Source organism: Amblyraja radiata, chromosome 27, assembly GCF_010909765.2.
Source record: "Amblyraja radiata isolate CabotCenter1 chromosome 27, sAmbRad1.1.pri, whole genome shotgun sequence".
Lineage (NCBI taxonomy): Eukaryota > Metazoa > Chordata > Chondrichthyes > Rajiformes > Rajidae > Amblyraja > Amblyraja radiata.
The window spans coordinates 28,660,188-28,684,696 of record NC_045982.1 but is presented as its reverse complement, the minus strand read 5'-3'; positions in this window follow the sequence as shown (position 1 = coordinate 28,684,696).

Sequence of the window (24,509 nt, the reverse complement as noted above, 5' to 3'; positions counted from 1 at the left end):
GACAATGTGCCAAATGTGGTTCAAAACTAATTCTTGCCATTTGCCGAGAATGTTAAACTCACCCTGGCAATGCAAAGCCACTGCTCTGCAGGGGAAATTTACTTCTATTTAAAGTGCCACTTTCTCCAAAAGAAGGAATGAATCACATTGGCCAAACTTAACCTATAACGCCGAAAAATCAACAGAATGCAGTTACTTTGCTAGGATGGGTATCATGCTGCTTACTTTGTTCACCTGTGTGTGCTTCACTAGTACCCTGCAGTCAGTCACAGAGTGGATGAAACATTATTTGCTGCCTGTGACCTGTTAACTCCTTAACTTTCCCTCTTCATTCCTACTGGAGGGTCCTGTCATCATCTACTGGATCAAACTTTTACAGGTGTAGGGTCAGGAGTATTCCGTTGGAGGAACTGGACCTTCAGTGTTTAGTTTAGTTGAGAGATACAGCATGGAAACAGGCCCTTCAGCCCACCAAGCTGACCAGCAAGCCCCGCACACTAACAGTATCCCCCGGGATCTTTGGTTTCCTCCCACACTCCAACTAAACTAGACTACGACAGCAGGAACTGCAGCTCCAGTGAATGTAAATGGAGTGGGGAACCGGCTGTGTGAGAAGGGGGTGCAAGATTGGGGCCATGGTGAGTGGGATGTCAGCAGAGGAACTGGGTTCCTGGTGGAAAAGTGCCAAACCATCAGGATTTTCACATGTTTGCCATTGGCAGATTATCAAATTATTCTAATACCCGCAAATACAACAGAGCAACCAATTGCTTGAGCCCTTCATATATAGTCCTGGGCCACTATCATGTCCAATACTCCCCGAGTTTCTCCAATACTACGTTAAAGTGGAAACGACTGAAAGGATGAAAGTAGCACTTTAGTTAAGAACGCCGATTAACATCAGCGCACGTCAGGTCAGCATAGGAATCAGAAGAACATCATGCCCGCATCACTCAATTTCTATCAGATGTTCAGTTTAACGTAGACCATAGAACATAGAAAAGTACAACATAGGAACAGTGTCCTTTAACTCACAATGTCTATGTTGAACATAACTTCAGACTAATCTAATCCCTCCATTCCCTGGATATCCACGTGCCTATCTAAAAGCCTCTTCAACGGCACTCTCTTATATGCATCCAGTACCCCCTTGGCAACCCCCGAGTTCTAGACCCTCACCACTCTCTGTGTGAAGAGCCTTTCCCCGCACATCCCCTTTAAGCGTTGCCAGAGCTCCCAAGGAATATCTATGTACCGAATAATGGAAGGCCTGGATAGAGTGGATGTGGAGAAGATGTTTCCACTAGTGGGAGAGTCTTGGAACAGTGGGCACAGCCACAGAATAAATGGACATACCTTCAGAAAGGAGATGATGGGGATTTTATTAGTCAAAGGGTTGTGAATCTGTGGAATTTTACTTCGGAGTCACGTGAGTGACTACGTGAAGAACCCCGCCAGGACGCATGCGTGACATATCGCTACACGCATTGCAACGAGTCACAGCAGGGGGAACAACGTTCCCCTTAGCGGCAGAATTTAAAAGCCGGGAACAGCAGGTAAGGAGACTCTGCGTTCTTCCCACTTACTTTACAGGTGGAGGCATGGACAGATCCACGAGAAAGAAGGCTGCGAAAAAGCTGGCGGGGGAGAACCGCGGAGTCGCTCCCGCACCGGCCAAATCTACACCACGGCCGGGCGGTAAAGCGAAGCAAAAAACAGACAGAGTCGTTGACTCCGATGAGTCCGACTTTGAACTAGCCGCGAGCGGCCAGTGCCCGTGAGCATTGGGGCCGGTTGGAGCGGCTGGGGGAACAGGAGCAGCCGCGAGCGGCCTGTGCCCGAGAGCATAAGAGCCAGTTGGAGCAGCTGTTGGAGGAAATACTCCAAAGTGGCAGGCTCCGGGAGATGGAGACTAGCCACAGTGGGCAGCTAGTAAGTCCTACAGCAGTACCTCTTGTGGGGCTGCACAGTGTTTCTCCCTCATCAGAGGGGAGTACGGGGGGTCAATTCTGGGCTGACCCTGAAGAGGGGTGTGCAGAACATACCCCTAGTGTGCATGGGGTGAAAGAAAACCTGTTGGATATGGTGTCCCAGTTTATTCAACCCGACCAAACTGGCCAAAACCTGGAGCCCAAAATAGCAGCAAGTATTGACTACATGTCATTCAACCAGCTACAGGGACAGGCATTATTGGACACCACGGCAAGACACTTACCACCAGGGAACTGCAAATTACTAAATGTTCCCAGTGTCAACCAGTGCATCTGGAAACATGTCGGGGCATCGATCAGAGCCAGGGACTTGAAAATACAAAAAGTTCTGAAAGTCCTAACAGCAGGAATTACGGCTTTCGCCCGCACATTGAACGAACAAGACATGACCCAAGATCACCAAGATGCACTGGCTTTATTTTGCAACTCCCATACGAGTTAAACAATATTAGGAAGAGTGCTATCCAACCGGCTTTAGACCCCAAATTTGCAGGCCTCTGCAAACCTGGAACCTCCAAACCACCAATACTACTATTTGGAGGGAACTTATCCAAACAGGTCAAAGAACTTGACGAAGAGGCTAAAACCCTGGGGCTCATAAAAGCAGCGTCCAAAAACTACTTCGGCCAGAAACAGCACCCCTATGCACCCACCAGTCGGCCAAGACAAACTGGAGAAAGCGCAAAGGCCAGGAACACCCAACATCGGTCTTTTTTAGAATAGAATAGAATAGAATAGAATGCAATTTATTGTCATTCAAACCTAGGTTTGAACGAAATATAATTTCTACAGTTTACAACACAATCCAAGACCCACACTTAACACAGTTTTACATAAACATCCATCACAGTGAGTCTCCAACATCTCCTCACTGTGATGGAAGGCAAAGTCTTTATCTTTTCCCTTTGTTCCTTCTCCCGTGGTCCAGCAGTCCAACTGCAGTGTCGAGGCGAACTGGGGCTCCGATGTTAAAGCCCCCGGCGGGCGATGGTAAGTCCTGAGGCCGTTTAAGCCACGCCGGGCGATGTTAGGCCCTGGCTTCATGTCCTTAAACCCGCGATTCCAGCGGGAGAAGTCGCCGTTGCGGAGCTCGGAAAAGCGGTCTCCCACCAGGGACCTGCGAGCTCCCGATGTTCCCGTCCACCGGGTCTGCGGCCGGTGCCTCCGAACTCCAAAGTCGGGTCGCAGCCGCACGCCACCACAACTCTCCCCGCTCCGAAGTTGGCCAGCTCCGCGATGTCTGTTCCGCAGGCTCTGCAACTCTAGCCCTCAGGTTAGTCCCGGCCGGAGGTCGCCGCCGGCTCCACGATGTTAGGCCCAATGACATCCGAGACCCGACAGGGAATAGTCGGGTCCCCGTACAGGGAAGAGATTCAAACGATTTCCCCACAGCCCCCCCACCACCCCCCACATATACACAGCTAAAAAAATAAATAAAAACTGACTCAAAGACATACATTTAACAAGACAAAAATAAAAAAAGACAGACGACTGTAGTCGAGCCGCTGCCGTTAGGTGCCGCCACTAACTCATCATTAGGCCATGGCCCAGACCGGCCTTCCTGGAAAATGCGCAAACCCTCAACATCAACCCAACTACAGACCCAGACACCGGCGCCTCAACGTCCACGGAGGATGTCGAAAAAGTAACAAACCTACCACTGGTAACCATGGAGGTAGCTGGGTCTGGTTCCTTATGAATTGAAGGGAGCATGGAGGTTGGTGGGAGATTACAATACTATCTGGATGCATGGAATAAGTTAACTACCGACACTTATATTTTAAGCAGTATCCAGGGTTATACCATAGAATTTATACAAAAACATAACCCTCCAGTTCAGCATGTACCGAACCGAATGTTTGTGCTTACAGGCATAGAAAAATCAAAAGCACATGCTGAACTACAGCGGCTTTATAAAAAAGGAGTAATTGAGAAAACCCAACACGAATCACAGTAATTCGTGTCCAACATCTTTATCAAAAACAAGAAAGATGGTGGTTGCTGCGTCATCATCAATTTGACTACTTTGAATACTTTCGTACAATATATTCATTTCAAGATGGAAACCTTTGTTACTGCTAAGCAATTGATTTCCAAAGGTTACTACATGACAAGCATCGATTTAAAAGATGCTTACTATACAGTACCCATAAGAGGTGACCACAGATGTTATTTAAAATTCAACTGGATGGGTCAGCGTTGGCAATACAGGGCACTCCCTAATGGTCTAACATCAGCCCCCAGGCTGTTCACAAAATTTTGAAACCAGCCCTAGCATTTCTGCGGAAACAAAAACACATGGTAATGGCATATCTAGATGACATACTTATTGTGGGCAAAACTTTGGAATTGGCTAAACAAGCGGTAACAGCCACAAAACAATAATTTGAAAAACTGGGGTTTATCATCCATCCAGTTAAGTCTAAATTAACGCCTTCAACCAAAATGGATTATCTGGGGTTCACCATTAACTCAGTTCACATGTCAGTGACTTTGCCGAAAGAAAAGGTTACAGCCTTAATAGAGGCTTGCAGCAAAATCATTGACATCACTAAACCATCCATCAGACTGGTAGCAAGAATAATTGGGAAGATAGTGGCTGCGCTTCCAGCCACACAATTCGGACCTTTACATTATCGAAATTTACAGAGAGCGAAAATAAGAGCACTCAAAATTAATGGTGGTCATTTTGACAGACCAATGAAGCTACCAACAGAAGCCATAATGGAACTAAAATGGTGGGAACATAACATTAGGCATTGTTCCAATCCAATCATTATCAGCAACCCGTCTATGGTACTACAAACTGATGCCAGTGCACTTGGTTGGGGTGCTACCAATTCCATCTCCAGCTGTGGAGGGAGATGGAATGCACAGGAGGCATCATTATTACAAACACTGGGCATAAACTACATGGAGATGTTAAGTGCATTCCATGGCCTTAAGTCATATTGTTCTGGGTTATATCACCAGCATGTTAGACTACAAATTGACAACACCACCGTGGTAGCATATATCAACCATATGGGTGGAAACAAATCGACATCATGTGACAATCTGGCCAACACAATTTGGCAATGGTGTATCCAGAGAGATATTTGGATATCAGCTACCTACTTACCAGGTAAACTAAATTTAGTGGCAGACACCAGGTCACGCAAATTCAATGAAAACACTGAATGGATGTTGGATAAAAATGTATTGCTGAAATTACAGCACGGTATGGAACACCAGATATCGATCTTTTCACATCCAGGCTCAATCACCAGTTATCGAATTATGTTTCATGGGAACCAGACCCTGGGATAGCGGCAACAGATGCATTTTCGCTGCATTGGGGGAAATTGTTTATTTATGCATTCCCTCCTTTCTGCCTCATCAGTCGGGTATTAAGGAAAATACAGCAAGACTCTGCGTCTGGTATTTTGATAGTACCCGATTGGCCTACTCAACCATGGTTCCCGGTGATACTCGACATGGTATTAGAACCATGCATCACCATCCATCATAGACCTAATTTACTGGTTCATCCCGTAACAAGGGAAAGTCACCCATGTCATAATTATACAAACCTATTAATTTGTAGAGTTTGAAAGCACCTCTACTACACCTGGGACTGATGGACCGAACAGTGGATATGATTGCATCGGCCCACAGACAGTCCACCAAAAAACAGCACTTGGTGTGCATCAAGAAATGGGAAAAGTACTGTCACAACAATAACCTCATCCACAGATCAATCAACATCCCGTCTGTTCTGAAATTCCTGGCAAGCCTCCATTACGATGAGGGGCTCAGAACCAGGTACACCCAAATATGGGATGTGAGCATTGTACTGACCATGTTAAGAAACTGGTCTCCACCTACAGCTCTGTCCCTACAGAAACTGACAATGAAAACAGTCATGCTGATGGCCTTGGTCACGGCACAAAGGGTCCAGTCGCTACAGAAACTAAGGCTGGACAACATGACTATTTCATCTGGGAATTTGACTTTTCACATCTATGAATTAGTCAAACAGAACAGACAGGGGTCAGCAGGGCTAAAAATAGAATTCAGGGCCTACCCGACAGATGATCGTCTCTGTATTGTAACTCACTTACTATTATATATGGAGTATACAAAGATCATCAGAGGCAAAGAAATGGCACTTTTAATCAGCTATAAACAGCCACACAAAAAAGTGACAGTCCAGACCATCTCAAGATGGCTAAGACAGGTCCTAATAAAGGCTGGAGTAGACACTAACATTTTTAAATCTCACTCCACCAGGGCTGCAGCTACATCGGCAGCTATGAAGTTGGATGTTCCAATGGACCAAATCCTCAAGGCAGCAGGATGGTCAACGGAGAGAACTTTCCAACGATTTTATAATAAACCAGTCATTGAACCTGGAACATTTGCAGAAACAATTTTAAGTTCTGTAATATGATTTTACCCCACAAATAGGGGCTATGATTTGGTGTTAATAAATTTATCGTTGTTTTCAATATCGTATTGATGTCTAATGATGTTAACACTATTCTCCCCATAATCAAGGCAGATGTGATGCATGGACTCGTTTTCCACGGCATGAAATCACAGAGCTTTAAAATCTTCACATAGTCACTCACGTGACTCCGAAGTAAAATAGTAAGATTAAACGAGAACTTACCAGTTTGAAGTTTGATCGTTATTTTATGAGGAGTAACGTTGAGGGAATACGTGCCCTCCGCTCCCACCCTTGATCATATACTCAACTGGTATCTCTTCTCTAATCTTACTATGTTTAGTCATTACAGTTATCTGTGATTTCACACCGCTGCTTTGAAGAATGACACACATGCGTCCTGGTGGGGTTCTTCACGTATTCCCTCAACATTACACCTCATAAAATAAAGATCAAACTTCAAACTGGTAAGTTCTCGTTTAATCTTACTATTCATTGCCACACACGGCTGTGGAGGCCGTCATTAGGTATTTTGTAAGCTGAGATTGACAGGTTCTTGATTAGTATGAGTGTCGGGGGTTATGAGGAGAAGGCAGGAGAATGGGGTTGAGAGGGGAAGATAGATCAGCCATGATTGAATTGTGGAGTAGACTCAATGGGCTGAATGGCCTAATTCTGCTACCAATAACTTATAAACTAATGAACTTCTGAAGATCCCAAATGATGAAGTAATTTTTGTTGGGTCCTCTGAGAAGAAACAAAGTCGGTGAAGTCTTAAAAGCAATAAACAGCAGTGTCTTTTTAGCCTTTTGATTCAGGTAGGGTGGCTGGTAGAGCGCTGCCTCACAGCGCCAGAGACCCGGTTCGATCCTGACCTCGGGTGCTGTCTGTGTGGAGTTCGCACGTTCTCCTTCTCCTCTGACTTAAGAACCTATGAGCTCATGAGAATGTGTAAACTCCACACAGGTAGCACTGTAGATCAGCATTACCCCTGTGATGTAGGAGCTGTGATTTAGCAGCTTTACCAGGTGCACCAATGCATCACCCAGAACATCACAGCAGTTCAGTCCAGAGCTGGATGCCTTTTGCTGCTTCCTATGACAGCTACAATGCAATCATTTGTTCTCCGGTGATATGTTATTGCCTGTTCTTCGACAAATTGATCAAGTTACATCGCAAAGATCGACATGCCAAGCTATCATTTGTAATGTTTTTTATTGACACTTTGTATGGCTAACAAGCTGACTTGTTGGCAGGAACAGAACAGAAATGCACCTTGTACTTTTGATGGACACTTGTGTTGGCTCATAGCTCTCTCCCCTGAGGCTGACAGACACTATGAACTGTTCTGTGGCTGTGATAAGGTTTTATTATGTGAGAATTCAACAACAGTTTTCAAGAATCAATATCATGTGAGAGGTGCCACGGGAGAAGACATTCTCTAGTTTTTGACCCACTGAGTTACTCCAGCATTCTGTGTCCACCTTGGATTTAAAGCAGCATCTGCAGTTCTTTCCTACACATTTTGACCTTTTCAGAACAGTCAAGTATGCAATTAGTGAAATATATACTGATCAAGCTGGCTGTCACCAAGCCATGTTAATCAAACTGCCTTAAAGAGCTTGAGTACAACATAGACAGTCAGAACCAATTTCCCAGGATGGAATTATCAAAACCTAGATGACATGGCTTTAAGACAATAGACAATAGACAATAGGTGCAGGAGTAGGCCATTCGGCCCTTCGAGCCAGCACCGCCATTCAATGTGATCATGGCTGATCATCCACAATCAGTACCCCGTTCCTGCCTCCCCATATCCCCTGACTCCGCTATTTTTAAGAGCACTATCTAGCTCTCTCTTGAAAGCATCCAGAGAACCTGCCTCCACCGCCCTCTGAGGCAGAGAATTCCACAGACTCTCAACTCTCTGTGAGAAAAAGTGTTTGCTCGTCTCCATTCTAAATGGCTTACTCATTATTCTTAAACTGTGGCCCCTGGTTCTGGAATCCCCCAACATCGGGAACATGTTTCCTGCCTCTAGCATGTCCAAGCCCTTAGCAATCTTATATGTTTCAATGAGATTCCCTCTCATCCTTCTAAACTCCATAGTGTACAAGCCCAGCCGCTCCATTCTCTCAGCATATGACAGTCCCGCCATCCCGGGAATTAACCTTGTAAACCTACGCTGTACTCCCTCAATAGCAAGAATGTCCTTCTTCAAATTAGGGGCCAAAACTGCACACTATACTCCAGGTGTGGTCTCACTGGGACTCTGTACAACTGCAGAAGGACCTCTTTGCTCCTATAGCTTTAGGGTGAGAGGGGACAAGTTTAAAGCAGATGTGTGGGGCAAGTTTTTTACATAGTGGTGGGTGCCAGTGGTCGAGGCACATACAATAGTGGCATTTAGGAAACTTTTGGATAGGCACATGGATAAACAGGAACAGAGGAATATTGATCATGTGCAGGCAGATAAGGGTTGGGGTTGGCTTTAGTGATCCATCATGAAAGCCCTTTAGTTATGGCCCTCGTTATTGAGTCGTGAGCACGTTATCAATATGATGCATTCTAAAGCAGTTCCACTGAAAGTTTGCCACATTTATTGCAAATATTAGTCAGGTACGAATAAAAGCACAGACGCCACAAATTAGTTGATGCATTGAAAACTATCTGGCAGTAACCTTTTAGACTTTACGCTTTATAGACACAGAACGGGAACAGATCCTTCAGCCCACCAAGTCCGCGCCAACCAACGATCACCCCGTAAACTAGCACTATCCTATACACACCAGGGTTTACAGTTTTAACAAAGCCAATCAACCTACAAACCTGTACGTCTTTGGAGTTTGGGATAAAACCGGAGCACCCGGAGAAAACCCATGTGGTCACAGAGGGAAGATACAAACCCCGTACAGACAACACCCATAGTCAGGATCGAACCCGTGTCTCTGGTGATGTAAGGCAGCAGCTCTACTGCTACGGCAACATGCCGCCCATTACCGTTACGCCACGGTGTCACACCTCAAGACAATGATATCGCCCCTTGGATGGTGAATCACTAACGTCTCACACCAGTTGTGAAAAGAGGGACATACTGAAAGTCATTCAGTATAATGTGTAATATATTTCAGAGAATCCAGCACAGGAGACATTAGCCTTTCAAATAGTATAGACTGCCCAAACAGTAACGGAGACTGAACAAAGAAAGAATATAATCTTTGGAGGGAATAGAGTCAACATTTTGGGTCAAGACACTTCATCCAGTCAAAATGAAGAGTCTCAATCCAAATCTGTCCATTCCCTCCACAGATGCTGTCTGGCCCGTTGGGTTTTGCCACAGCTCTCGATCATTGTGCCGCAGATTCCCATATCTGCAGTCACCTGTACTGCCAAGACTGCGATGCTGACTCGAAGGGCCAAATGGCCTACTCCTGCACCTATTGTCTATTGTCTATTGTCTATAATCCTCATCAATGCCGAACAAATACATCTCAGAATCACAGCTAGAGATAATGATGGGACACATTGGAGTCGTTTTGCAAAAATTATCCAATTTCTGGTAAATTATTATTTCCTGAAGACCTTTGACAAAATCACACATAAGAGGAAGGTATGAAATGTTAAAGCACCTGGGCTTACAGTATGCAGTATGCACATCCATACAGTATGTTTGTATGGATTGAAAATTGTTTCATGATTGAATAACTGTGTCTTTCTCTGACTGGCAGTAGGTCTGAAGAAGGGACTCGACCCGAAACGTCACCTATCCATGTTCTCCTGAGATGCGGCCTGACCCGATGAGTTACTCCAGCACTTTGTGTCTTTTTGTGTAATCCAGCATCTTCAGTTCCTTGGTTCTGTAGGCAAGAGGTATCGCAGAGATCTTTGCTTGGCTATTCACAATATGTATTAATGAGCTGAGTGAGGGAGCCAGATGTGAGATCTTTAAATTACTCTGTTGGAGGGATCTACACGTTTGACGTGCACCCTGAATCTGGCTTTCACATGGGGCCCAGTCGACCACTAGTCGTCGTACTAATTCACTGTCGTCCTGTTGAGTTTCACTGTCTGTATAACTCGTTATCACCTCGCACACAGCCAACAATGGACCATTGTGGGCTCCACCTTTCCTTGATCATCATTACTTTTTGCCTATCTTTCATTCATTTGCTCGATATGTCTCTATATCACCGTCTATATTTCTCATTCCCTTTCCCCTGTGGTGAGGATATAAAGTTGGTTTATTTCAGTATGCATTGGAAAGCATTCCAAAGTAAACAGGAATGCGCTGATGTCCAAAAAAATCTTACAAAATTAAATATCATTCAGGTTGCAATGATTACATACAGATTCTACAGTTTGACAATATATCACCAAGATTAGATATTGATTTAACAGTGAGTCCGCTTGCCTTCTTGTAGACTGCAACTCATTTGTGGGCCTGCCTTTTGCTTTTAACACATCTTGCTTATCCTGCAATTAGTCCTACATTCTAACTCCAATATACAGCTCTCTTTATTCCAATTAACTTTCCTTTGCAGGCTAAGCATTTTCTTATTCAAATGTGACCTTCAAATTACCTTTACTGGGTTCGCCTAGTTTTCAGAACAACCTTTTTCCAGTAAGGCACCTGAGCTGACACATTACAATCTTAGTTTAGTTTAGTTTCGTGTGGATGAGAGGTACAGCAAGGAAACAGGCCCTTCAGACCCCCGCATCCACGACGATCATCGATCACCCATTCACATTAGTTCTATATTATCCCACTTTCCTACCCACTCCCTAATCACTGGGGCCAATTAACCTACAAACCCACACGTCTTTGGGATGTGGGAGGAAATCATGGCACCCAAAGGAAACCCACAGGGAGAACATGCAAACTCCACCCAGACAGCCTCGGAGGATCAAACCCAGATCTCAGGCGCTGTGGGGCAGAGCTGTGCTATCCTAATTTTGATCATTTGCAAATCAAGATAAGCTTGGATTTTTAACGTGTATTGTCTCAGCTAAGAATGTTCCAAAATGTCGTACAATCATTATGGATGAGGGACAGTTTGTCAGCCCTTTGAACCTGTTCCACTCTTCAATGCATCCGTCCATCTGTCCTTTGCTCAGTATCCCTCGATAATGTTTGTTGTGACAAAAAATCGATCAAACTCAGTTTTAAAAGAAATAATTGACTCAGTGTCGACAGCAGTTTGTCAAAGTTCCAAATTTCTCCCACCCTCTCCGTGTAGAAGAGTTCCAAACATCATAGCTGTCGTCCCACTTTGTTTGGAGACACAAGAGACTGCAGATGCTGGAATCCTAATCAAAAAAACAATTGCTGGAGGAACTCAGCGAGTCAGGCAGCTTTATTTAAACCAAAGATAGACAAAAATGCTGGAGAAACTCAGCGGATGGGGCAGCATCTATGGAGCGAAGGAAATAGGCAAAGTTTCGGGCCAAAACACTTCTTCAGAGAGTTTAGTTAAGTTTGGAGATACAGCGATGAAACAGGCCCTTCAGCCCACCGAATCCACACTGATCACCTGTACACTAGTTCTATGCTATCCCACTTTTGCATTCTACACAATAGAGGCAGTTTACAGAAGCCAATTAACCTCCAACCTGCATGCAAAAGCGGAACTCGCTATCAAAACATGGAGGGGACCGGGGGACACAATTTCTTGGTGGCCACCGCGCATGCGCACACTCACACACACGCGCACGAGGCTTCGGAGGCTCAATCCAGCGCTAAATGCAGCTCAACTCTTGCCTGTCTCACCGGGTTAACTACAGCCGGTTAACTGACGGGACACCATCTCTGCTTCTCCGCGCCGGCCATATTTCCCGCGTCCAGGAAGGGCTGTAGGTTCACCTGGCGGGACAGGCAGAGTTGAGCTGGGTTAACGCTGCTTCTCTGCGCTGGCTGTGGGCCTGGGGGCACCGCTCCAATCTGACTGCCGACCTCTCTGGCCACCCATGGGGGGGGGCACTCGGGACAGTGCCGGAGAGCCGGCCGGGATCGATCCTGGCTGCGGATGAGGCGCAGGTCTGTGCCACGTCTCCCTCCTCCAATCACCGCACTCTATCCTCAGTCCCACTCCTCCCTCCTCCAATCATTGCGCTGAATCATCATGTCCAGCCCCCATTGCCTGCTGACCGACGTCACTCTCATCCAATCGGCGCCCTCGATCATCAGTTCCACCCCCACTGTCTCGCGGAAAGCGGAGATTTCACCGGGTTTTAAAATCCGGATTACAAAAACTTGGGGGGGATCGTCCTCCACCTCTCAAAACATGGGGGGGATGTGCCCCCCCCCCCCCCGGGTTTTCCGCCCCTGCCTGCATGTATTTATAATGTGAGAGGAGGCTCTGCCACTGTGGCACTGTTCATTCGTTCTAAACTCCTTTAAGAGCAGAAATAACCTTACTCTCTCCAACCTATTAGTTTCTCTTAATATCTGTGCAACTTTAAATGAAGCACCTTCTTTAAAACCCCCATGATTTTATTTTGAAAGATAGTCACTGTTGTTATGTAGGAAGCTCAATATATTTCTCATGTCCTCCCATAACATTGGAAATGATAAACTCTTATTTTGAGATTTTCAAGGATAAATATTGTTGAAGAAGGCAATTTAAGCAAATTATAGATGTCAAAAAGCAGAACAGCATAACAAAGATGAATTCTATTCTGCTAATGCTTTGCTCCCTGACCTTTTTGTTACAAGGATATTTTTTAACATTCAATAGTTTATAGAATCTGAAGCCAACAGAAAGCGAGAAGAAGTACAGTGAAGATTTACAAAGACGCGAGGGCCTGGGGTGCAGGGGGAGATTGGGCAGGATAGGACTTTATTCCTTGGGGTGCAGGAGGCCGTGAAGTGTACCAAATCGTGATGAAAATAGTTAGTCTTGACAGAGTCTTTTACGCAGGGTAGGGGAATCGGGAGCCAGGGGACATCGATTTAAGGTGAGAGGGGAATGGTTTAATTGGAAACAGAAGGGCAACATTTTCAGTCATCGGGTGATGGGTATATGGATCGAGCTGCCAGAGGAGGTGGTTGAAGCAAGTGCTATAATAGTATTTAAAATACTTGTAAAGGTACGTGGATAGACAATGGACAATAGCCATTCGGTGCAGGAGTAGGCCATTCGACCCTTCGAGCCAGCACCGCCATTCAATGTGATCATGGCTGATCATCCCCAATCAGTACCCCATTTCTGCCTTCTCAGATTCAGATTCAGATTCAAAACGTTATTGTCATTGTGCAGTGTACAAGTACAGAGACAATGAAATGCAGTTATCATATCCCCCAGAAGTGCGAACACAGAATAATGTATATCCCCTGACTCCACTATCTTAAGAGCCCTATCTAGTTCTCTCTTGAAAGTATCCAGAGAACCGGCCTCCACCTCCCTCTGAGGCAGAGAATTCCACAGACTCACAACTCTCTGTGAGAAAAAGTGTTTCCTCGTCTCCGTTCTAAATGGCTTACCCCTTATTCTTAAACTGTGGCCCCTGGTTCTGGACTCCCCCAACATCGGGAACATGTTTCCTGCGTGTCCAAACCCTTAATAATCTTATATGTTTCAATAAGATACCCTCTCATCCTTCTAAACTCCAAAATATACAACCTCAGCCGCTCCATTCTCTCAGCATATGACAGTCCCGCCATCCCGGGAATTAACCTTGTAAACCTACGCTGCACTCCTTCAATAGCAAGAATGTCCTTCCTCAAATTAAGGGACCAAAACTGCACACAATACTCCAGGTGTGGTCTCACTAGGGCCCTATTCAACTGCAGAAGGACCTCTTTGCTCCTATACTCAACTCCTATTGTTATAAAGGCCAATATGCCATTCGCTTTCTTCACTGCCTGCTGTACCTGCATGCTTATTTTCATTGACTGATGAACAAGGACCCCCAGATCTTGTTGTACTTCCCCTTTTCCCAACTTGATACCATTTAGATAGTAATCTGCCTTCCTGTTTTTACTACCAAATTGGATTAATCCACATTTTACTTCGGAGTCACGTGAGTGATTCCGTGAAGAAGCCCCGCCAGTCCGCATGCGCGTCATTACGTCTGACGCATGGCGCAACGACGGGCTGGCAGGCATGTAGCTCCACCAGCGGTAAGTTTTAAAAACCCTCAGATAAGTTTAAAAAACTTAGTTGAGGTCGTTTCCTGCGGTCAGTTATTCTTGTTGCAGGAGCAAGTCGGACCATGGAGAAAATGACCAAGGGAAGGTCGAGGCGGGCCGCCGGAAGATCAGCTATAGAAGACCGTGAGAGTGCGGGTGGCGGGCGGCTGTCCATCTCGCCTTCAGAGTCGCTGGTGGCACGGCCAGTGGCTTCCGACTTGGTGCTGATTGAAAGCACCGTGGCTACTCCGGTGGGACGGAAAGCCACTAAGAAGTCGGGAAGGCCCGTTGACTCGGATGAGTCAGGCCGGGAGGGTTCCCCTCCCACAATGGATAGCGTCTGTGGACGTCTTTCTAGGATGGAGCTCCTGATGGAGAGGATGCTCCATCACGATATGCTCCAGCAAGAGGAGCTTTATATCCGCGGGTCCCCTCGGGGCCCATGGCAGCGGCACCTGTTGAAGGGCTGCATAATGTCTCCTTCTCGGAGAAAGAGAGCATACCAGGGCAGTTTTGTTCTGAACCCGAGGTTGGAGGTATAGCCGGTGAGCATACCCCAAGGCAAGAAGACCGCGAACCAGGGGTGCCACGCAACGCATCTAAATTTGCCATACCGACCGGAACTGGGGAACCGCTGGATTATGACCTGGCCATGACTATAAATTACATGGCCTCACACCAGCTGCAAGACCTCACAATGGAAGAAACTTCCAAAAAATATGAGACACCCGCCAATTGTGCCTCGATCAAAGTGCCAACTGTGAACCACGCTATCTGGAGTCACATGGGTGTAGGTATCTGAGCCCAGGAAGTGAGGCTCCAGAAGATATTAAAGCTGCTCACTTAAGGCATTACAGCTTTTGCTGGGTCGGTCGATGGGGGGCCCCTGTCTGAGGTGCAGCAGGATGCTCTGGCCCTAATGTGCAATGCACATTTTGAAATAAACTGTCTCAGAAAGAGCGCTGTCCGTCCGACTCTGAACCCCAAGTTTGCGGCACTGTGTAAATCGAGCAATGTGCAACCGCCGAATCTACTGTTCGTGATGATCTATCAAAACGGGTCAGAGAATTGGACGACGAGGCAAAAACGGTCGGCCTCATAAAAGCCCAGCCGCCTAGCAAAATTCAATTTCAGCGGCAGCACCCCTACAAACGGTTCGCTGAAGCTGGTTCAGGCCAAGGACCAAGCCGGGCTTTGCCACCCATGCGCAATTGGCGCACTCCAACATTCTTCCCCTCCAGAACTCGGAGGCAGAAGTTTCCACCGACATCCATGGAGGTAGGTGGATCTGGTTCTTTTCAGAACATGTCATGTATGGATCAGTTACAAGTTGGTGGGAGATTACACTTGTTTTTGAATGAATGGTGCTGCATAACATCAGGTTTGTATATACTGGACAGTATACAAGGGTTCCGAACAGAATTTCTTTTCAAATTGCGTCCACCCACACAGCATACACCAAGCCGGTACATTGGTTTTTTCACAAAAAGATTCTTTAGATGTACAAGCAAAAATTGAAACGTTATTTTAAAAAGGGGTAATTGAGAAGTCGTTTCATCAATCTCACCAATTTGTGTCTAATATATTTCCTAGACTAAAGAAGGATGGTGGGTGTCGAATCATTCTTGATCTAACTCAACTTAACTCCTATGTGCAGTATAAACAATTCAAAATGGAAACTTTTGTTACTGCTAAACAACTGGTTTCCAAAGGATGCTATATGGCATGCATAGATCTTAAAGATCATACTATTCAGTACCCATTCATTACAATCACCGGAGATATTTGAAATTTAGCTGGATGAGGCAACAATGGCAGTTTAAAGCGTTGCCTAATGGCTTAACTTCGGCTCCTAGACTATTTACAAAGTTGTTAAAACTGGTGTTGGGCCTACTCCGGGCTCAGAATCATATTGTAATGGCCTATTTGGATGATGTCCTAATCATAGGCAAGACTCAGGAATCAGCTGAATTATCTGTTTCAGCTACCAAACTCATGTTTGAGAGGTTGGGGTTTCTCATCCATCCAGTTAAATCCAAATTAATACCATCTAGAGTAATTGATTATTTGGGATTCACCATTAATTCAACTCACATGTCTGTGACTCTGCCTAGAGGCAAGAGATCAGAGTTAATAGAAGCTTGTAACAATCTCGTTGATGAGCAACAATCTTCTATTTGACAGGTGGCTAGTATAATTGGCAAATTAGTGGCTGCTTTTCCAGGTGCACAGTTTGGGCCTTTACATTATCAAAATTTACAACGTTTAAAGGAGCAGGCACTCAAAACACATGCAGGTCATTTCAATAGACCCATGCGGTTACCAGCTGAAGCCATTGCTGAGTTACAGTGGTGGATAGCTAATATTTCGCATTGCTCCAGTAAAATTCTGATTGGTCAACCTTCAGTTATCTTACAAACTGATGTTAGTGCTCTAGGATGGAGAGCCACTGATACCATTTCTAGCTGCGGTGGCAGATGGAATATGCATGAGGCATTAATTCTTCAATCACATGGTATTAACTATTTAGAGTTGTTGGGAGCACTCTATGGCTTAAAGGCGTATTGTACTAGTATGCATGACTTGCATGTTTAGCTTCAGATTGACAACACCTCAGCAGTAGCATACGTTAATCACATGGGTGGAATCAAGTCGGTATCATGTGATAAATTGGCTAACCTTATTTGGCATTGGTGTATTACAAAAAACATCTGGATTTCAGCTATCTACTTACTAAAAATTCAAAGACAGCACAGAATGGATGTTGAATCCTGAAACATTTAATGATGTTGTCGCTCGGTATGGCGTACCAGATATTGATTTGTTTGCATTCAGATTAAATCACCAGCTACCAAAGTATGTTTCATGGGATCCAGACCCAGGGGCAGTTGCGATAGATGCATTCTCGCTACACTGGGGTGGAATGTTTTTATATGCATTTCCCCCGTTTTGCCTCATCAGTCGGTGCTTGCTTAAGATCAAGCAGGACTCCGCCTCAGGCGTTTTGGTAGTCCTCGACTGGCCTACACAGCCATGGCTCCCACTCGTTCTGAGACTAATAACACAGCCTTTTATGGCTGTCCCCAAATGCAGTAACCTGCTGGTTCACCCTGTGACTGGGGAGAACCATCCACTACATGACTGTATTAATCTATTGATTGGCAGATTCTGATGAGACCGTTCCTGGGGCTCGGACTATCAGGTCGTACGGTGGATATGATTACTGCGGCCTGGAGGGATAGTACTAAAAAACAATACATCTCTCATATCAAGAAATGGGAGGTGTTCTGCTTGCAGTCGAACATATCACACGGCAAGCATACCTGATGTGTTGGAATTTCTTTCCACACTATATTTTGATGAGCGACTGAGCTATAGTGCCATCAACAGTGCCTGGAGTGCATTATCGTCCTACCTGTGGCAGGGATCGGGACAACACCCCTTAATATCCCAGTTCATGAAGGGTATTTTTAACTGTAATTCCCCCAAGCCCAGGTACACGGAGATCTGGGATGTGAGCGTGGTTCTCAGACTGCTTTGCCAATGGGCTCCAGCAACATCCCTGTCTTTGCCCAGACTCACTCTTAAAGTGGTCATGCTCATGGCGCTGGTTTCAGCGCAACGTGTCCAGACATTGCAGAAGCTGCGACTGGACAGGATGGTTTCATCTGTAAATAACATAACCTTCAGGGCTTAAACTTAATTTTATGGCATACCCCATAGACCTTCGCCTATGTGTAGTTACGCACTTGCAGCAGTATATCAAGGTCACCAAGAGCCTCAGAGGCTCTGAATTAACGATATTCATCAGTCACAAAAAGCCTCATAAGAAGGTGTTGGTACAGACCATTTCAAGGTGGCTGAAACAGGTTCTGGCTTGTGCCGGAGTGGAACTGATGTTTTTAAATCTCACTCCACCAGGGCGGCATCAACGTCAGCAGCGAGGGCATTGGACGTCCCTCTCGACCAAATCCTCGCGGCCGCAGGATGGTCCAATGAACTGACATTTCAAAGGTTCTATAATAAACCTCTTGCCACACCGGGGGTATTTGCCCACTCCATTTTTAATTCTGTTTTATAGCTTCCCCCTGGGAGAGAGGGGTCGCTATTGTTTTCTTTTTTGCTAATTAAAGCATCAACATGTTTAAGTCTGTATCATGTTTGAATGCATTATTTATTATTACTCATCCTGTGTCAACTGAGGCAGTGTGTCGCATGGACTCGTATCCACAGCATGAAATCACAGAGTTTTGAAATCTTCACGGAATCACTCACGTGTCTCCAAGGTAAAATAGTAAAATGAAATGAGAACTTACCAGTTTGAAGTTTGTTCTTTATTTTATGAGGAGTTCCGATGAGCGATTACGTGCCCTCCGCTCCCAACCCTCGTATCATAAAGGTCATCTGGTAGTTCTAGTCTTCTCTAAGTCTTACTATGTTACTTCGACTACTATTATCTGTGATTTCACACTGCGCTTTGAAGATTGATGCACATGCGGACTGGCGAGGCTTCTTCACGTAATCGCTCATCGTAACTCCTTATAAAATAAAGATCAAACTTCAAACTGGTAAGTTCTCGTTTAATCTTACTATTAAACTGCATCTGTCATACATCTGCCCACTCATCCAACCTGTCCAAGTCACCCTGCATTCTCATAGCATCCTCCTCACAGTTCACACTGCCACCCAGCTTTGTGTCAGCTACAAATTTGCTAATGTTACTTTGAATCCCTTCACCGAGCCTTGAGGTACCCCACTAGTCACTGCCTGCCATTCTCAAAGGGACCCGTTAATCCCTACTCTTTGTTTCCTGTCTGCCAACCAATTTTCTATCCATGTCAGCACTCTACCCCCAATATCATGTGCCCTAATTGTGCCCACTAATCTCCTATGTGGGATCTTATCAAATGCTTTCTGAAAGTTCAGGTACACTACATTCACTGGCTCTGCCTTGTCCATTTTCCTAGTTACATCCTCAAAGAATTGCAGAAGATTAGTCAAGCATGATTTCCCATTCGTAAATCCATGCTGACTCGGACCGATCCTGTTACTGCTATCCAAATGTGCCGCTATTTCATATAACCATATAACATATAACCATATAACAATTACAGCACGGAAACAGGCCATCTCGGCCCTACAAGTCCGCGCCGAACAATTTTTTTCCCTTAGTCCCACCTGCCTGCACTCATACCATAACCCTCCATTCCCTTCTCATCCATATGCCTATCCAATTTATTCTTAAATGATACCAACGAACCTGCCGCCACCACTTCCACTGGAAGCTCATTCCACACCGCTACCACTCTCTGAGTAAAGAAACAGGTTCTGGCTTCATCTTTTATAATTGACTCCAGCATCTTCCCCACCACCGATGTCAGGCTAACTGGTCTATAATTCCCTGTTTTCTCTCTCCTGCCTTCTTTAAAAAGTGGGATAACATTAGCTACCCTCCAATCCACAGAAACTGATCCTGAATATATAGAACATTGGATAGGAACTGTAGAGGGATATGGGCCCTATGTAGGCAAATGGGACTGGCTTACTTGATCGGCATGGAGGAGTTGGGCCGAAGGTCTAGTTACCAAACTTTATGACTCTACGATTCTTCATTAGTCACTTGGCAGCTGAAAAATAACACAGTTGATTGCGGAATATTAAGCGACCTCGAAGAGTGCTCTTCAATAAAAGTTGTTTCATTATCTACAACCCAGATTTGTTATTCCTTCTACGTTTGGTTCTTCGCGGTTGAATGCCCCAAGTGTCTATCAATCTATGGAGAAGAAATAATTTCTAATAATAAACGGTGTATTTTATCCACTTTACAGCATCCACTTGTACTGACGGTTTGTTTTATGGCTGGGCACCGGGCCATATTTTAGCAGTAGCCTATTGGGCAACTCGAGGTTGTCTTAATGGATCAGCGCTGTTAGATGTCAGACTGCTTGGCAGTGAACACATGGCAGTTAAAATCCTGCAAGTTCTGTCACAATTCAACGAGCGAATGCATTCCAATATCACAGAGTGACACTTAGATTCTCAAAAGCATACGTTAAAATACACGCTGAATATCTCATTCGGCTATCTTTGTACAGCCCTCTGGATCAGCAGATTGTAAACGTTTCTATGCGGGGAGCGCACTGAAATACTTGTGTGTTACTCAAGAGTGCTGACGAAGGATTCTCTTTGGATGGCCTGCTAGCTCCTACAATCTTAAAACATGTTGGAGAGACCTCTCCTAAAGTGGTAGCAGTGTCCCAGAAACCTCTTTTCCTAAATTCTATCACGGTTATCCAAATGAAAATACTTTTATCAGCCTGAGGAAGGATCACAACCTGAAACGTTGCCTGTCCATTCCTCGAGGTCGGCATCGTGGAGGCCTCAGGAGAGGAGCCGGCAGCGTTATGGAGAGGCCGGTGCGGTGGTCGATGATGACGCTGACCGACGGACGAGGACGGACACATGGAGTGCGGACGTCGCTGCCGAGGGAAGGGACGAAGGTGGAACCAGGGTGGGGGGACTGACCGCCGTGAGGGGGGGGAAGAACAATGGACAATGGGGACCTGACGTGAGGGGACCACCGTAGGGGGGGGGGGGAGAGCAAAGGGGGAACTGTCACGGGACGGGGAGGGGGGGGGCGGTTTGTAACTTTGTAAACGCACATCACAGCAACTATTGCATACGTTGGCAAGGTTTACAAGCAAAGAATTTCACTGTGACTTTTCACATGTGGCAATAAAGTATTCATCATTCATTCCTCCAGCCCTTTGGGGTCTGCTCAAGATTCCAGCATCTGCAATCTCTTGAGATTAACTCCATACTTGCATCAATCCAGAAAATCTATTTTATTATTGATTGTTGGTCAAAATATTTTTGTAGGAAGTCAATAGATGCTGAAAATTTCAGGAAACAGCATTTTAGTTTTATGGAGCACTGATTTAAAGCTCAAACACTGGAGGATTTAGAAAAATGTCCCTGCACTGAATTAATAGTTTCAGTGATCCATCAACATGATTGTTATTGCTTGCTTTTACTACAAAAGAAAAGGAGGTTATTTGGTCCATCAAGTCCCTGCTACCCCCCAAAAAACCAATCGCATCGGTCCCAAAACAAATGGAGCAGCACGGTGGCGCAGCAGTAGAGTGACTGCCTTACAGCGCCAGAGTCCCAGGTTCGATCCTGACTACGGGTGCTGTCTGTACGGAGTTTGTACGTTCTCCCCGTAACCTGCGTGGGTTTTTTTTATCCTAGATGTTCGGTTTCCTCCCACACTCCAAAGACGTACAGGTTTGTAGGTTAATTGCCTTGGTGTAAATGTGTAAATGTAAAATTGTCCCTAGTGTGTGCAGGGTAGTGTTAGTGTATGGGGAATGCTGGTTGGTGCGGACTCGATGGGCCGAAAGGGCCTGCTTCCACGCTGTATCTCTAAACTAAATTAAACACTCCCCCCTCTGCTTATTTTCCCTGTAGTCGTACAATTCAAAGGTTTCAAAGATCTTTTATTGTCACATGAACCAATTAAGGTACAGAGATACACGAATTACCATGCAGCCATACGGAAAAAAAGCAACAAGACATACAACTACATAAAAGTTAACATAAACATCCACCACAGCGGATTCCCCATATTCCTCACTGTGATGGAAGGCAAAAAAGTCAAATTTTCTTCCTCTTTATTCTCCCGCGGTCTGGGCAATCGAAGCTCCCGCAGCCGGCGGTCGAAGTCCCCGGGTCGGGACAGTCGAAGCTCCCACCTTGGGGCGTTCGAAACTCCTGCAGCTGGCGGTCGAAGCTCTTGCGGTTTGGAGTTCCCGAAGTCAGTCTCTGACGTATCCATCAATTCCCCCTTGATTTATCCTGGCATTTATCTAACAGGGTGGTCAATTAACCTCCTGGGATGACTTGTAGGAAAATCGAATCAGGAGGAGCTATGAATTCACAGAATTAACAACTAGTCACTGGAGCTGTGAGGCAGCATTGCTGACTAATATATCACTAAGCTGCGGATTCCTGTATACAGGAAATAAATGATGGCATTGGAAAGCTAATCTGATTGTAGCCAACCAATATCAAATGTTATTTAACATACAACATGCAAAAAACAGGCCTTTCAGCTCAACTCACCCATGCTGACCAAGATGCCCATCCAAGCCAGGCCCTTTTGCCTGTGTCTGGCCCATTTGCCTCGAAACTTTTCTATTCATGTCCCGAACCAAATGTCTTTTAAATGTTATTCAAACCTGCCTCAACTACTTCCCCTGGCAGAAATCATTCTGCTCTCACCTTAAACCAATGCACTCTGGTTCCTGATCCCCCCACCCTGGGAAAGGGATTCTGGACCTTCAACCCCTCTATTCCCCTCATAATGTAATATATCACTCTACAAGATCACCTCAGCCTCCTGTGCTCTGAGGAATAAAATCCAAACCTGCCCAACCTCTCCATCTAGCTCGAGTCCTGGCAGCATAAATCTTCTCTGCATTTTTTCCAGCTTAATAGACAATAGACAATAGGTGCAGGAGTAGGCCATTCGGCCCTTCGAGCCAGTAGCAGGGTGACCAACGCTGAACACAATACTCTCCAAGTGCAGCCAGACCAACATTGTATGAAATTGTAACATAATGGCTCTGCTTCTTTCCTCATGTCCCTGACTGGTGAAGGCCAGTGTGCCAAAAGCCCTCGTCACCACCCTATCAACCTGCGATGCCACTATAAGGGAACTATGTGTTTGAATCTAGTTGCCTTTGATTACTGGACCTGTTGAGTGGGGAGATTGTTATTCATCCTATATATACTGTAAAATGGCCCAAATATGTCCACCAACTGACATTGCAGTGACAATATGTCACTTTTCCCATCTTTTTCACTGGAGACTGATCATTGTCCCTCTCAGACCACTCCTAGGCACATCTAAGAAATGGTTAGAAAGCATGTTTACATAGAACATAGAAAAGTACAGCACAGGAACAGGCCCTTCAGCCCACAATGTCAGTACTGAACACAATGCCAAGATAAACTAATCTCATCTGGCTACTCGTGATCCATAACCCTCCATTCTTTGCATATCCATATCTAAAGGTCTCTTAAACACCACTTTTGTAGCTGTCTCCACCACCCCTGGCAGCACGTTCCAGGCAGTCGGCACACTCTGTATAAAAAAACGGCCAGGCACATCTTTAAACTTTGCCCCTTTCACCTTAAAGCAATGCCCTCTATTTGACATTTCCACACTGGGAGAAAAGTCCTGACTGTCTACTCTATCTTAAGTCTCTCATAATTATATATATATATCATATATATCTTTTATCATGTCTCACCCCCAACATCTAGTGTTCCAGTGAAAACAATCCAAGTTAAGTGGATAGTTTAGGTGGCCCACTGGGACCAGAAGTTAAAACTCAAAGTGGGTGAAGGAACATCATCACTCAAACACTCAAATATTCGGCACGGTGGTGCAGTGGTAGAGTTGCTGCTTTACAGCGCCAGAGAGCCAGATTCGATCCTGACTATGGGCGCTGTCTGTACAGATTTTGTACCTTCACCTTATGACTGCATGGGTTTTCTCCGGGTGTTCCGGTTTCCTCCCACACTCCAAAGACATACAGGTTTGTAGGTTAATTGGCTTCAGTAAAATTGTTTATTGTCCCTCATGTGCACACACTTAGCGTGTTCACTGAACTTTTGTAACTGTCGGCGCCAAAATGTGGCGACCCTTGTGTACTGCCTCGGTGAGGTCTGCTGGATGATTTTACCGGGTTGAATGCAAAACAAAGCATTTCACTGTACCTAGGTACATGTAATTGAGGATTGTGCTAGTGTGCAGGTTGATCGTAGGTCCGTGCGGATTTGCTGGGCCAAAGGGCCAGTTTCTGCGCTGTATGTCTAAAGTCTAAAGTCTGAATAATGGTGATTATCAAAAATAACTTGGTGACAATGGAACAACAGCCATTGAATTCAGAGT